The following is a 15,781-nucleotide window of genomic DNA, read 5'->3' as shown; positions in this document are numbered from 1 at the left end:
ACAGATGATAACAATAGATAACAGATGATAATATCCCCTATGAGGAAAGTACAGATAAGGACGCCATGGGGCTATGCCTCATGGCGCTACGCGAAGTGAACAGGCCCATGGAAGAGTCTGGAAAAGGAACCCTTATGGAAGGGATAACAAAAATATAGAAATAAGTGACACTTTTAACAATATAAATACATCACACTAGGTCCCCCCCCTTTTTATATAAAAAATACTAACCATAGTACAGCTCCATACTGTACTAAAAAGACAAAATATAATTAAAAATATTTTGAAACTTTGGCATAAACTTAAATAAAAGAGAACCTGCTCGAGATGGGAGACATACATAAAATAAAGAAAGTACAGACCCCACCTCGAGCACAGTTCAATCTTTCTCAATATACGAGAGCGACATATAGCGCACACATAAACCAGTAGGGTTTTAAAGTTATATACAGTATAACGCTACTCGCAGAAAATTCCAAATTAAAAGAACACTCCCGGTGTAATGTAAACACGGGAGAAAATAAGACAACTGGGAATAGATTTGACCCAATATGCTGTCCCCACAAGAAAACAAAAAATAGCAATCATAACACATAGCACACTCATATAGCAAACATGGGACATAGGCGACCCTAACAAGGTCGACAAAAATACAAGGGAAGGAACTCGGAGAGGGTAATGGAAATCACTCTCGGATGAACAACCCTATAGACACGCTAGGGAAAATTTTGAAATACCCCTTTCGAAATTACTAAATAATCTTAAATTCTAAATTTAAAAAAAAAAACAGCAACCAAACAACACACCTTCGGGGGAAACATAAACACATAAACCCTTTACAACTTTTTGGCTAGATTGGGGGGGGGGGATCTGTCTGGTGCACCCCCCCCAAAAAAAAAACAAAATTAAAAGTACATGTATTTTTAATGTAGGCCTCTACGAGTCCAACACCCTCGAGTCCAATCCCACAACCATTCAAATTATAGTTAAGGTTTTGTGGTCTATTATTGCGGAATCTAGTAGCGAATGCCAGGTACTATTAGATACAGTAGAACTTGATGTGTATGCAAAACGACAAGAAGTAAAGCAGATGACGCCTGATGCATATTGGTTGTTTGAACACAACATTATGAAAAGAGTTAATTTTTTAAAGAAAGAATTTGAAAATTATTTTAAAAACAGATCAAATAACCACATTGGGACTGTAAGAAGGAACCTCTGTCAGAAGTTAGCATTGGTATTGCCCTATAAATCACATGGGGGTGTGTGTCAAAAGTCGTAAAATGTATGAAATTATTCTATATAAAACATGTTTTGTTTATCAAAAAAAAATATGAAACTTTAAGTGCATGTTTTGCATAGTTGTATGAGTCTAACACCCACGAGTCCAGTCCCACAAGTTCTAAATAGGGAACAATTTAATGAAATGAAGACAAATAACGAAAGAAAAATATACGTGATTCAAAATAGACCTAATAAGCGACAGCGACGCTGATTTCTAGGACAAATATTTACTGTATCTGATTATGAATTAGTCTCGACTAACATAGCAGAGGAGACGGTGTTCTAATGAGGTTGAATGAACAGTTGAACTCCAGATGCATATACTATACAGGATTCAGGTCTGCCAACCGGTCAAAGGTCAAATTAAGGTAACAGAGCGTAAACAGGGGCAAGTTTAAAAGTTAAGGCATCAGAGTGTAAACAGGGGCAAGTATAAAACATCATGTTTGATCGGATGAGGTGAAGTATTCCTGTACTAGATACCGTACTCACGGTGTATCTTGGCGATTACTGGTAAATCATGGGCGTTTCAAAGACACACTTGTTGTTCTTTATTGCTGTCGTCGATCTAGTGTCCGTACGCTGTTTTAATCTGACTATACTTCATACAAACGATTTTCATGCTCATTTTGAACAGATCAACAAGTATTCTAGCGACTGTACAGTGGAACAGGCCCAGAAGGGAGAGTGTTTCGGTGGCATTGCACGAGAGGCGACAAAAGTTAAAGAAATCCGATACACACATCAAAATGTGATTCTCCTTGACGCCGGAGATCGGTTTACTGGAACCCTCTGGTTCTTGAAGTACAAGGGCTTCGCATCTGCGTACTTTATGAAAACATTACAGTATGATGCCATGGTAAGTTACTACTACTACTACTAATAATAATAACGTATTTAAAGAGGGGAGCATACTTACATTATGGCCGCATTAAAAGTTTATACGTAGAACACTCGTAAATTCATAAATTAAAACTCGTAATCCCAAATGACATTGACCTATACAATAGTAGAAAATGGTATTGTTAATTTAAAAGAATAAAATACGAGGACACTAATTCTGCTTCAACCTCCCTCCCATTTAATGATTGTTTGCTACGCAACTGATTTATATTATGGTACAAAAACATTGCATTTTCACGAATATCGAAGATACCAGTCAAACTATATGGGATTTTGTGTTGCAAGATGAACTATATATATAAAAATTATAAAATAAACAACACCAACATGTAGAATGTGTGACCGATTTCGCATTAATGCTTCATCAGACTGAAATCAAATTGAATTCAATATCACTTGTATCTTTATTTTATAATTTATCAAGAAAACCTCGACAACACCATGGCATCAACATATGATCCACGAATTAGCAATAGAACGACTTATTTAAGTGTGCATTATACGTAATACAAATATTGATACAACTGTTTATCTCCATTTAGTAATAAATATATATGGCGTTCTAAGACGTCTGCTATGAGTTGGGGTGGGGTGCTCCCAATATTTTTTAAAATTACTATGGAACTCCCACTCTGGCTCGTTTTTGTAGGAAGTGAAATTAGTGATAGAGAGAGGTAAAGCTCCGAGCCCCCAGTCAGCAATGCCGACAATTAAATTATTGAGAACACAAAGGTGAAATTCAAAAGAATAACAATTTAATACAATTTAAACCATATTAATTTCTCAACCAATCTTATTCCTCTCGACCATGTAACAACCTATTTCATCACGTGATTATAGTGTGAGATTGCTTTCCCCTGTACTTGGTTTCTGCTCATCTGTGTTCTACTCTGCCAATTCCTTTGCTCCTTCCGGCGTTCTCCGTACTACGATTCTTCCTATACTCTACCCCTTATTGTCTACTTTTCTCCTCCTCCTCCTTCTCTCTCTCTCTCTATCTAGCTACTAGGCTTGTTCTCTGCCTACTGCCTTGTTCTATCCTGTCTCTCCTCTCTGAGACTCGGGACTTAACTACCAGGTAGTTCTGTCCCCAAAAGATTCCTTTACGAAGCTTTCTGTCCTTAGAATGTACTAAGGGTTTTCCCGCCAGTTCACGAGTGGCTTCCTCGGAAAAGATTGCTGCTTGACCGATACGATGGCTTACAATAACTAATCCGTTCCCAGCCCAAATGACCGTTACATTCTAGTTAGAATTGATGGCCCCACCCTACTTCAGTTCCGATTGGATATCAATTCTACCCCAGTCGGTCTAGTTTAACAGACGAGCCTCAGGCCATCTGTCAACGCGAAGAGATTTACACAGCAACAAGGGTCCTTTGTTCTAGAACAAAGCTTCCAACGTCTACATGTGAGTTTTGACACCCAACGAAGCGGAGCTCTTGTACAACCACGAAATGCTACGATAACCGCAGGGTTTACATATACACCGTTCCATTATATCGCGATTATAGCCGTGACGTTATTGGGGATAACCACAGGGGTGGGAGAGTCTCACTGGTTTTGTTGTCAGAATGACCATTGGCTTACTCCATATTTGACGACTAAATGCATTCCAAATTTTACTGTCATGTTAATTTAGAATAAATGTTTCTAAAGAGAGATTTTAATGGTAGGGCTAATAACGTCAATTGATTTATGAGAAAAGACCAGTTTCGTTTCAAACAAATCGATTTTTGTTCCAACTACGTTTCTTTCAATAATAGAGCAAAACTTATTGACGAGTTTCTATTGCCTAAGCATCGAATAATACTAAGTGAAGGTGGTATCACTGAGGTGTTAAAATGTTGGGTTTCCGGTCTCTAAGCCTAACCCGACCGATGACATCACTGCTAGTTGCAAACAAACCTAGTTTCTCCCACCTCAGCAAGGTTATTCAAAGGTAATAACCGAGAATTTGACAGTACCGCAATGGCTAATTCACGGACAGGTAGTTTCTTTGTTTCAGAATCGGTCTAAAGTTGTAATATTATATAACACGTACTGAGATTACCCAAAGTACTTAAAATTACAAATTCTATCAGAAGACATTTATAAACATGAAGCTGAATTGTTGACAAATTTTCTCAGACAACGTGACATGCATCAGATCTGACTTCACATCACGAGGAAATAGTGGTTACATATCTTCACAAATGGCTCTACCCACCTTTCTAGCATTTTAAACCACGATACGTTAAATGAATTTTTCATTGGACAACTTACTGACGTGACTGCTTTTGTGATCTTCTTGGCGTAAATGTTCATCTCACTGTGTTATATTTTCGAACAATCTATGAGTGAGATTAGCAGCTGTAAAATTAGGACACTTACAGAAGGGACAATCCATTATCTATTATCAACACAGAGAAGAGAAAAAACCAAAAAAATCTACTATCAACACAGACTAGCCAAGGAGTTACTGTATATAGTCACACTATTCCACTTTCACAAATATTCTTTAGTTTAGAGACAATGTCTATTGTTAGGGGAAAACAAACACACACACACACATGCACACACAAAGCCACACGCATACAATGAAGTGTTTACAGACAAACTTCCATTTTTTTACAATTCCTACAAACAAACACACAAAGACAGATAAATCGCTTGGCAACTTGAATTAGTCTCTTTTCTAGCGATCTCGTTAGCCCTGAGAAAAGCTGTTTTTCTCTAACTCAAAATAAACATGGTTAATGGTGAAATCTCCCTGGGCTGACACCACAGACATAACGGCGGCTCAAGTCATTGTCCCAATTGACTGTAGCTGCTGGGAGTGCAGAGGCAGCTTCAGTGGCCTCACCATCCTATGCTTCAGTTTGCGGGACCCTGAAGACTCTCTCCCTTATTATCCTTTGTCCTGCTTGCTGATGTGGCTGTGGAGGTGTCCTCACCTCAGGATTAACCTCACACAATGGCCTTAGTATGAGGTAAAGCAGGATCATTTTCTTCTATTTTTTTCTTTTTCCTCTCCTCCTCCTACTCTTCTCTCCTGGCTGATTCTTCTATGACCTCCATGGCCAGATCGTCAAGTATGTGCATGGCACACTCCATGTGCATTTGGAGTTTGAGTAATTTACTGATTCTGCTGATGTTGTCACTGTTGTTTCGTTGACGATGGTTAGCCAGACTTACTAACGCTCTGCTTTATATTCCTGAAATGCAGACGTGAAAAACATTCCCCTTACGCAAAAACTAACAATGCCCATACCACCATCAATAACATGGAACGTGCGGACTTAAAAGAAACACTCATATTCACGTTTTTACCTAAATACAAACACATACTATCATATAAGTCATAGAAACGAAGTGCTTATAGACACACTTTTCGTATCTACACACAAACACACACACACTATCTTACAAAGTGAAAGAAAAGAAGTGTTTATAGATACACTTCTATTTTTTATCTACACAATCACACACTATTTTACATAGTCAAAGAAACGAAGTTTTTATAGGCACACTTCTATGGTTTCATAGCACAGACAAACACAAAGACAGCCAAATAGTTTGTGGTAATTTGACTATTATCTCTTTTCTACAGTGCTGGGGTATTCCTGAAAGGGATGTTTTATTGGGGAGTTATGACAATCTCTTATCGTCTAGGACTGCGTCCCCGTTTGGCTGCAGGCTTTCCGACAGGATAGTGTCTGCTTCAACGGAAAGAGAAGGAGATCTCTTTTCGTGTCCACTTGACAGTCCACAAAACTTCAGTCTGGTTCCTGCGACTGCTGCTGCTGCTGCTGATCTCTCTGCTTCTGAAGTCTATACTTCTCCGTCCATTCTTCTTGTCCCTTCTTGCTTTCCTCTTCAAACACTTCTCCTATTAGGTCTTGAGCCGTATTCAACATCCTGACATTCTCTGTCTCATAAGGTTTGGGTATCAGGTTTTGCCTGACACGATGTGAATTCACGTGGGCTTCGTTCAACTTGGTTAGTCTTGAAGTCGTCTTCATAGGTGGACGAGTGAACATAGGATGGTCTGACTGGAGATCGCCTTGATTTATATGGTTGAAGCGCAAAAGCGATTGAAAACATCCCTGCTGTTTTTAGAGTCTGAACGTTATAGTTTATCTTATGGTGAGGGATAGAGAGAAGTCAATAAGCATGCATGGAAGTAAAAAAATTTAAAAATAAATCACCAACAATTTTCCAAACATAAATTTTTTATTCTACAAATCATTAACCAACACATCATATAACATCATTACAAGTTTTCAAATAACAAACTACTTTTGACAAGGTTGACAAAGTTGTGAAATTAAGTTAGACTTTGACTATTGAAAGTCATTGGGCCATTGACGTACACTACTTGTCCTACTTAAAGACACGATATATCCATAATGGTCACAAAACCATCGATCTACTTTTTCATCGTTTCTAGAAGAACCACGATAAAAAAGTCATTAATTGTTCAAAGGAATATTAAAAACTGCGTTGATGAAGAAAATACACACAATATTGTCCACACACCATGTATTCTGTGATTTGTAATTACACGTTGTTTAATCTTCTCGTCTGGGCATTTCTTCTCATAAAGACGATGATGTAGTTTTCCAAAGGCGGTAATCCATACGAATCAAAATACTCCACACACGCATCGTTGGGGAAGGTAGTCGACTGCCCAGTGGGTTCCTGGGAGATAACTGTCGTCCGTATTGATGACATAAGCTTGATGGTCATTAGGTTTGCGACGAGGCGGTTCATCTTTAGCGCACACAACAGGATTTCAAGAAGCAGTGTATAAACTGTTGCTCAAAAGGTAAAAAAGTTCCCAGGTATGCATTTTCTTTTGTTTTGTTGCTGGTCTCACAGGTAATAATTAGTCATCAATTCAGTTCTGACGTTTAGCTTGAAAATCTCTGTCAAGTCATTGTCTCTTCGCTTCGTTTCCATACTTTGGGCCAAGAGAGCTTGGATGCGATGGATCTCTAGAGCAGTCAATGGAGGGGATGAATGATCACGTAAGTCTTTATACCACTGATGCAACACTGGTTCTTCCGAAATGAGACCTGAATCGTCCTCTAGATGCTCGTCCAATTTTTATTCTTGAGTCATCACCATGCATTTATCGTGTTGAATTTGACTGGGATGATCGTTTGTGACATCCATAGCAATTTTTGTTGATACAGCCTGTAATGGTTTCTGCTAGGTCTTTGGCGAAACAGGGGACTAAATGTTGTTGTTGTTCTAGCCATCTATATATGACCGTCCCGTCTTCGTCTTTGTTGATGGGTTTTGATTAAACGATATTATTCCATTCCATTTCCAAAGATTCTCTACCATTCAAAGAGGTCTTCCATAGCTTCCAGTCGTCTAGAATGACTTCTTTCATACTGTTGAGTTGTATCGTATTGTCAAATTTGGCATACAAAATGACGTTCACCGTCTTGGGCAGAGGATCTTTAAACTGAAGTTCCACACGAGTTTGGCCTGATTGTATAGGGTGGAAATGTTCCTTGTCGCTGCCTTGGTCTGGAGTGAAATCAAAAGTTCATAAAGCGTAGTCTCCTGCATAATCGTCGTTAGAAATACCGTGCCTGTTGTTTTTCCGTTACTGACATGTAGCTTCGTACGGGAACAAGTACGATCTCAAGTAATTATTCTCGCCAAACTTAGGTTCGAAGGGTCACACAACGTCATGCCATCGCGACTGACGTCAGGAACGGTGTCGTCCAGTAGCAAATATCTTGTCGTCGGGGTGCTCGTGTCTCCAGGCTACTAAATTATCTCCTTCGATGTTAGGGTGACGGTGACACAAGCGATCGATGTAGATGCAACTGTCCGTGTCAAAATAAGCACACGATCTTCTAACAGTTTTAAAGCTTCGTGCAAGGTTAAGCGAGCATGGGCTGTCACGTTGGCCGCAATGATGACATTTCCAAATTCGTCATCCTCTAGAAAGTCCAGTTCTTCTTTGTAATTGACTAAGATCAACGTTTCACGAAGAACGTCCACTTGTTTCATGTATTTGGTTTTGTCGTGAATCATCTGGAAGTAGCCTGAAAGATCGGACAAATACTATGTCTTGGGTAAACTCGGTTGTTGTGACATTTTTCCCCACAAACAGTACAACATCACTTTGGCAAAGGATCGTCGACCTTCGTTTTTCTCTACGTGGTCTAAAGTGATGCCTTTCTGTTCCAAGTATTTCTTTTGGTCCTCGAGTGGCCGTCATGTCGTTAGCGCGCAGGTCAAAAGCACGCCTACCAATGCGCGCCGATAAAAGCGTTCACCGACAAAAGCGCACAAGGCATACATTATAAAAGTTATTATGTCAAATAGATAAGTAAATATTCGCTATTTAAAAAATGTTTAATATTATTAATATGAGTTTCAGTGTATTATTTCTGTCACTGTTCAAAATGCAACGATATGCGCATAATCAAGACAAACAAACAAGGCAAAATGATTATAAAAATTGATATAATTTTCATTTTTTATATCTATAATTTTTCAAATTGCAACATTATGTGCGATTCCGCGCAGATATTCGATCAAGGGTACGTTACCATATTTTGGAACCAAAGCTAGCAGACGTCAGTTATGTCTGACATACTTTGATTTCGATGCCTCAGGCTGTCTAAATCCTGCTCGATATCCTTCGATCGTAATCTCAGCATGATCTTGCTTATTGCGAAAGTGGTCAACCAGCTTGTAGACAGACGGATGATGACAGTCTACTGTCTGTTGAAACGATCAATGCCATGTCTCAACCAAATTATTAGTGCGTGGTAACCTGTCGTTTACACGGTTGCGTATGTCCATAAATTAATAGGAAATCTCGTATTTCCTCTACGGTTTCTTCTTTGTCTTCCCACATAGTTGTCTTCCCAGTAATCTTTGATTGGTGTATGTTCCGGAGGGTTGCTTTCCACCAACTCATCAAGAGCGTCTGGAACATCTTCAACTGGAACAAAACTGAAGGCTAAAAACATTTCGACATACATGTGAACATGTACATCATCACGGTAAGCATCCGCTAAATGATATTCCTGTACTTTGCGCCACAAACATTGTTCTTGATGGAAGAAGCATCCTGATAACCGTGCTCCTGCGAAAATGGTTGCACGTGCGTTTAGACTAGCTTTATCGAAATCGGCCATAATGCTAGCAGGATTAAGACCAGGCTACAGTTCGAGAAGTTTCTGCATGTCGCGTTCATAGTCATGCTGTTTTCTCCTGCAGCAACACGTACAGGATAGGCCGAGTTGCTAATTAAAGCATGGATAGTGAATAGCTGAGTAAATGATGTCGGCGCAACTTAAAAAGTACCATCGATACATTAGTGATCATTTTGCTGTATAAGGATAAGTTTTTCAGTTGTTCCGAACATCAGAATGCGAATATCATCATCCGCACCCGAACCCTACAGAAGCAAATGAGTGTCTCTTGCAGATTTTTGCAGAGATTATAGAATGGCAATATCGTTTTACGAAATTATGTTGGCGTATGGAAGATGGTTTTTTTTTCTTCGTCGTTCGATCGCACTCTGTGAAGCCGTATACGATGGCAACATACTCGCTGTCTGCAACGAAATTCCGAGATAGCTTTGCATGATTATTTCCATTGGTCTCTCGGCGGTATTTATTGCTCTTCAAAGGATCTCTGCTACTGTCTTCTTCGCTTCGTTGCTGTCCGGATCTGGAGCATGGTTGAATGAAAAAAGCGTGTTCTGCTTTTTCTGCTGTTGCAAAAATTTCCCAAATTCTTCTTTCTGCCTCTGTTTAAAATCCTCGACGTGTGGTACGGAGGGAGAAGGCGGCAAAGTTGCTGTTACAGGAACAAATTCTTGTGAAGTAGAGAAAAAATCCATTAAATCCCAATTAAAATCGGTCTCTTCTGGAAGTAGGACCGTGTTTACTTTGGTAGCCAATGCTATGCCATCACTTCTCGTCGTTACACCCGGTGCATCCCATTTCATCATCTTCTTAGTTTCCGTCATGTTCTAACATTGTCGCATTGATTCACTGTAGACAGACGCTAGCGCATCTATATAAGGAATGTTATATCACAGGTAGCTCTCTTCGGATTGGAAGACAGACTCCGCACTCTGACTAAATTTTTTAACCCGTCTGTTTGGGTTGGTGAAAGAACTCAATCTGTTTCGATCCGCTCTTCCACAATAGATAACCGCAGTTCACTTCATTCACTTCACATGTTCTCTTCACAAGATGTCGACAACTTAGAATCGTGTACCCTCGTATCGTCTATACTGTTCAACTCGCACTATCCCATGTTTGTCAAATCATCATGGGCTATCACCCAAATCATAGAGATAGCCCTTTGAAAAAGAAGGATCTATGTGAAGAGACATGGCTGTCTGAAGAGAGTCTTAATCTACAGACCAGAGGCCAGACGATGTTTGAAGAAGAAAAGAAGATCCGTGAGATGCCCTCTATGTTAACTGAATGGTGTTAACATAAAATCCCAAATGCTTTTTTCAGGGCCACTCCAATGCTTCGAAAAGACAGTTTTTTTTTATTGACATATTAGTGTATTCGTTTTTTTTTGGTTTGTTTGTTTGTCTATGTTTATAAAGTTATATGTTCCGCCTCGCCAGGCGTTATATAAAATTATATGTCTCGCCAAGCGTTATAGCATTTTTCCGCTGTCCTGCTTCGCCGGATTGAGGTCAGCTACTTGTAACATTGTTGCCAGTGTCCATTACCATGACATCATCCTGTTCCGTTTCCCATGACGCTAAACAGGCCCAATCCGTTGTTAAAATTCCCTTGACGCTGTATACGGCCACCTATGTTAAAATTCCCCTGTTAAATTCCCTTTGACCCTAGGGTACATCCAGCCGATCTAACACTAAAGTCCCCTTCACACTATAATGCACCCATACACTACTAATATGACTCATAGGCAGTATCTGCAAGTCACCTCTCGTATTAATTTTCCATTCTATGTTCCGGTATGTTTTTTGCTATCATTCCGGATTCCGCTACTCATTTCATATCTTGGTCAAGTTTTATGTTAGTCCCTTTTTAATGTAGGCTGATTATGTTATCTCATTTCGTCCAAAAATTTGTTCTAAAAAAAATAAAAGGCCAAACGGCAAACAAAGAGTAAAAATAATATATAAAGATTTATTCTCCATATATGACGGTGTGTCCGTGTTTGCACGTGTTCTGTTATTGTGTGGGGAAGCCATGCTAGTGGTATGTACATGTCTCCCCTTGTCTGGCTGTTTGAGTACCCATGTGCTGTGCACCAGTGTTTTATCTGGCTCCTCCTCATGTCTGTCTGCTTCGCGTAGCGCCATGTGATAGAGCCCCGTGGTATCTACGCTCAATACTTATTTCGGCACACAGGACCCTTGTTCCCGTCTGGAAGACTTCTTGTACCTAGATTGTAGTTGTTAAAGTAGTGTTACTTGAAAGTGAGTTTCCCTTATGTATGTGGTGAATATTAGGTATTCGTATACACTTTGTTTTCCTTCATCAAGCCTGTGAAGCCTGGGAAATGGGAGAGAGGAGCACACCAGCCAGAGCACAGTCTGGAACCACAGCCTAGGCAGGGCGGTGTACCACAGTGGTCTTCTTCCTGCAGGGTTTGGGAGGAAATTGTTGTTCCTTGAGTAATCTACCTCTTTATCCTGATAACCTGCCTGCATTTCAACATTGTTGTAATTACATGATCTATAAATGTTTGGATTTTATTTCTATCTGAAATTTGGTCTAAATACAATATATTATTATCATGGTACCTTACGTTCTGGCCGATTAAGTTCTTTAAACGTTCCCTTTTTGCTCTATTTTCATCACACTGGGTGATTACGTACTTTTGTGTGTAAGATTTGCTCTCCTGCATTGTGGGCAGTTTCGGATCTTTTTTTTTATCATGTGTCGATTCAGCACCACTTCTCCCGTAAGAAATGTGTCGTGCATGTATTTCAAGAACATACTTTGGCTCTTTAGAGGTTTAACCCCCAACTACTCTCCTCACACTTCCACCCATTTTATCTGCCCATTCTTTTGTTCGACTTTCATTAGCATATTCTTTGTTGAGTCTTCTCTAACCAATTCGTACGTTTCTTTTTCTTCAGTTTCCCACTCGTGTTTTTTGTCCCTATACTTTAATAATAATATTTTTTTTAAAATCTGTACATCTTGGGTGCCTCTAGTTGTTTAACTAAATTATCATTTCTCTGAATGTCTGCATTGTTTCTCAGCGTAAATCCAAAACCAAGAGATATATAAACTTCCCATGCAAATGCTCGTTTGCTTTTATTAGCTTTGTTCTATTTAGTATGATTACGAATTTTGTATAGAGTAGATTTGAAATGTTTATCCCTCTCTGTTCTTTGTCTCTGAAAAGGTATTCTGTTGGTAAATAATGTAATGCTCCGTTCCATAAATAATGGATACTTGGCTTATCCAAATCTTCAATTTGTTTGTTTTTGATATCAATTGATTTCATTTCATAGTTAGCGTTACTATACACGTATGTTTCTGCCACTTAGGCACTATCCGTTATGCTGAGCAGCGCATACACCCAGATGTCCATGTTCACTTTTTCCTGTCCATGTTTATGTAATTCTCTAAGCTGCCTTGTGCCCTAAGATTATACCTAGGACCTTGACCTTGCCCTTAATAGGATAGGTGGGGAAGAGTGAGTCCTGTGTGATTCCCCTTCGAGTTTACTATTAGTAAGATTTCGGGGTTTTTTTTCGTGATTAATTCTATATCTCGAGGCCTTTCTGAAAGTTTCAAATTCAATTTGTAGGTGTTTAAAGGAAATTTACATCAGATATGAAATCAGTAAAGTCATCACCATGTTTAAGCATTTCAAACTTTTTAGTTCATATTTCAAATATGGTATGGGTATTTCTGCGATGTTTTGGATGCCTCTTATATTTTGGCATATACTTTATATTGCTATTATGTATAATAGCAAGGACAGACGGCATACATGCCTTACTGATTGTTCAACGTTGTATATCAAATTTCTTTGTTACCGCTCCATTCACGTGTTCGTTTGAAAAAATTTCATTATACAAGATTTGGTCCAATTTTGGAGAAAAACATTCGGAAATCAAATTTCTCTAATAACATTTCTAGGTACTTATGTTCTATTCTGTCAATGGCTTTTTCCGGGTCAAAAAGTACCATAGCACATTTATGACCAGTTATTTTTAAATAGTCTATCACAGTCTGTATACTGGGGATGTTGTTTTGAATAGCCCTCCCTTTTTCCCCGCAACTTTGGTTAACATTTATTATTGTTTAAATGGTTTGTTTGTCCAGTTAGATATAACTCTACTGAGAATTTATTAGTCCACATTTAGCAAGGAGATGGCTCTCCAGATTTTCAACTAATCCATATCCACCTTTCTCTTATATAATATTGATATTAAATCCTTTCTCACTGATTTCGTCACCCCCCTCCTCAAATGCAGTTGTATAGGGATTCCAATATTGGTATTGGTTCCCTATTTAACTTTATATACAAACTACAATTAGTCTGTCTATCCCTCTGCGAATTTCCTTTCGCGAGAGAGGTTATTTTTTCTTCTTCTATCTCTGTACTTCTAATAAAATCTTCGCATTGTTCCTTCTGCTCTTTTAGATCTTTCCCCTCATTCTACCCCTTGCATATAAATATTTGCCTCCTCCGTATCGATGTTCTGCTAGGCATATATGTTCTCATAGTATTTCCTTATACAGATTAGATCACATAGGTATATATGTATATGGATGTCATGTATATTTAATTTAAGTGCTTGTCTGTTAGTTTGAATTTTTAAAAATTATTTCATCACATGTTATTGTGATGTAACATTGTTTAATGGACTTGACCTTGTCATAATTTAGTTTATTTCTGCTTGACCTGATTGACTTTTTTATTTTAAATTTCATTAATGTAAACAACTAAAAATAGCTTCATTATACTCTATGTGTATGAGCTTATTAGCCAAATCATTATTCAGGTAAACAAGAAGTGGTAAATATGTTCATCAAGGTCAGGGACCGTGTGAATTTAATAGGTTATTGTGTTGTTAGTAAACAAGGCTCATTAAGATCATTCTAAGAAGGTTTTTTCCATTAGGTAATGGTTGTTTTTAGAAAATGCTAATGTGACCTGAAGTCAAGTAGACAAGTATATTATCTTGTGACTGAACATTTTACCAGTTGTGCTTTAACAACTAGCACTATAAGTTGTATGATGTTGTGTCCAGTTTGGGCTGAATTTTATTTTCTTCAAAAGTATTGAATTCAAGTTATTATTTTCTCTGGAAATACAAAAGTGCTCTGACAAAATTCTTAAAGACATTCATTTGAATGTATACTGAATTCAAACCTGGAATAATATTTCTGTTATTCAACAAGAGACTGTTGACACATTAGCACTTCGCTGACCATAACAGACACGTCTTTCCTTCAAATTTGGTTATCATCGGGACTTGAAATTCAGTTAAATTCAGGACTTTTATTACTAGGACTTGTATCTTTAATTTTTGGATTATAAATTGGATTTAATTCGCAATACCGTACGTTCGTTTATCTCATTTTTCATTTTGCATTCTAGGGAAATAAATTATTTGTTAAATTTTACAAGGCTTGTTGTCTTCACTCTTTTATGTTACTTATTTTAAGAGCATAGACTTGTTACATAGGTCATTTATAGGTAATTTTTAAAAGCAGTACTCTCTCATCGGACTTTCCCATACTAGTACTGGACTAAATGTTAATTGGTTTCTTTTGAAGAAATAACTTAGCAACACGTGAAGATGGTTGAACACGTGTCACATTGGGATAAATAAGGATCTTGATAAGAGTTTTGCGTTGTAATAGTCTTTTGTCAAAGGTTCCCTTCCTTTTTGCGTCGGAATTTAACAATTCACAGCAAAGCAGACGATATCGTCAAATTTCTTTGCATGTAATATGAACAGCAAATTGATCGTGTTTGACGTATCGTTATTTTTTGTAACTTATTTTACACAAATAGCCGCTGTTGAAAGTGGCTCCCGGTCCGAATAGAGGACACTCAGTTTTACTTTTGACCTGAATTAAGCCCTGAATATCACTGGATATTATGGTGACACCCCATAGCCCATCCTGACATGTCTTGCTTGTTAGGACTTAGAGATGACACATCGTTCTTCCTGAAGTTATGATTTGGTATCATATGTTTTATTTCTCTCTCTCTCTCTCTCTCTCTCTCTCTCTCTCTCTCTCTCTATATATATATATATATATATATATATATATATATATATATATGTATAGTTGTGATAAAAGAATAATAAATACATATCATAGCTTTTCCTTATTACATGTTTGTCGAGGTTGTTTTTTGTTTTGTCCTGTCATATTTGATAGTTATCTTATCCCTTGTTTGTATTGACCATGGGTTTCGTACTCCCATCTCATTAGGCACTGAAAATCCAGCAAATCCGTTTCCTTTGTCCGGCGTTCCCTTTTTGTTAAATGGTTTTGTAGTAACTGTTGCCAAAGTCAGTTTCCTTTTGTCCTCTTTTGTGGCGATATAGAGTTTGCAACGTTGTTTGTGAATCCCGTTGTAAGAAGACTGACACTGG

General features: G+C 38.2%; 1 pseudogene; it reads left to right on the top strand.

Annotated features, from left to right (window-relative positions):
* The first annotated feature begins 1,804 nt into the window (after nt 1-1,804).
* Nucleotides 1,805-15,781, top strand: part of LOC149773027 (snake venom 5'-nucleotidase-like) — a 68,528-nt pseudogene continuing 54,551 nt past the window's right edge.

The sequence above is a fragment of the Sinohyriopsis cumingii genome, unplaced genomic scaffold (assembly GCF_028554795.1).
Source record: "Sinohyriopsis cumingii isolate HCF-2022 unplaced genomic scaffold, ASM2855479v2 utg000913l, whole genome shotgun sequence".
NCBI classification, from domain to species: Eukaryota; Metazoa; Mollusca; class Bivalvia; order Unionida; family Unionidae; genus Sinohyriopsis; species Sinohyriopsis cumingii.
Note: the sequence above shows the minus strand (reverse complement) of the source record. Positions and strands in the feature narration are given on the sequence as shown.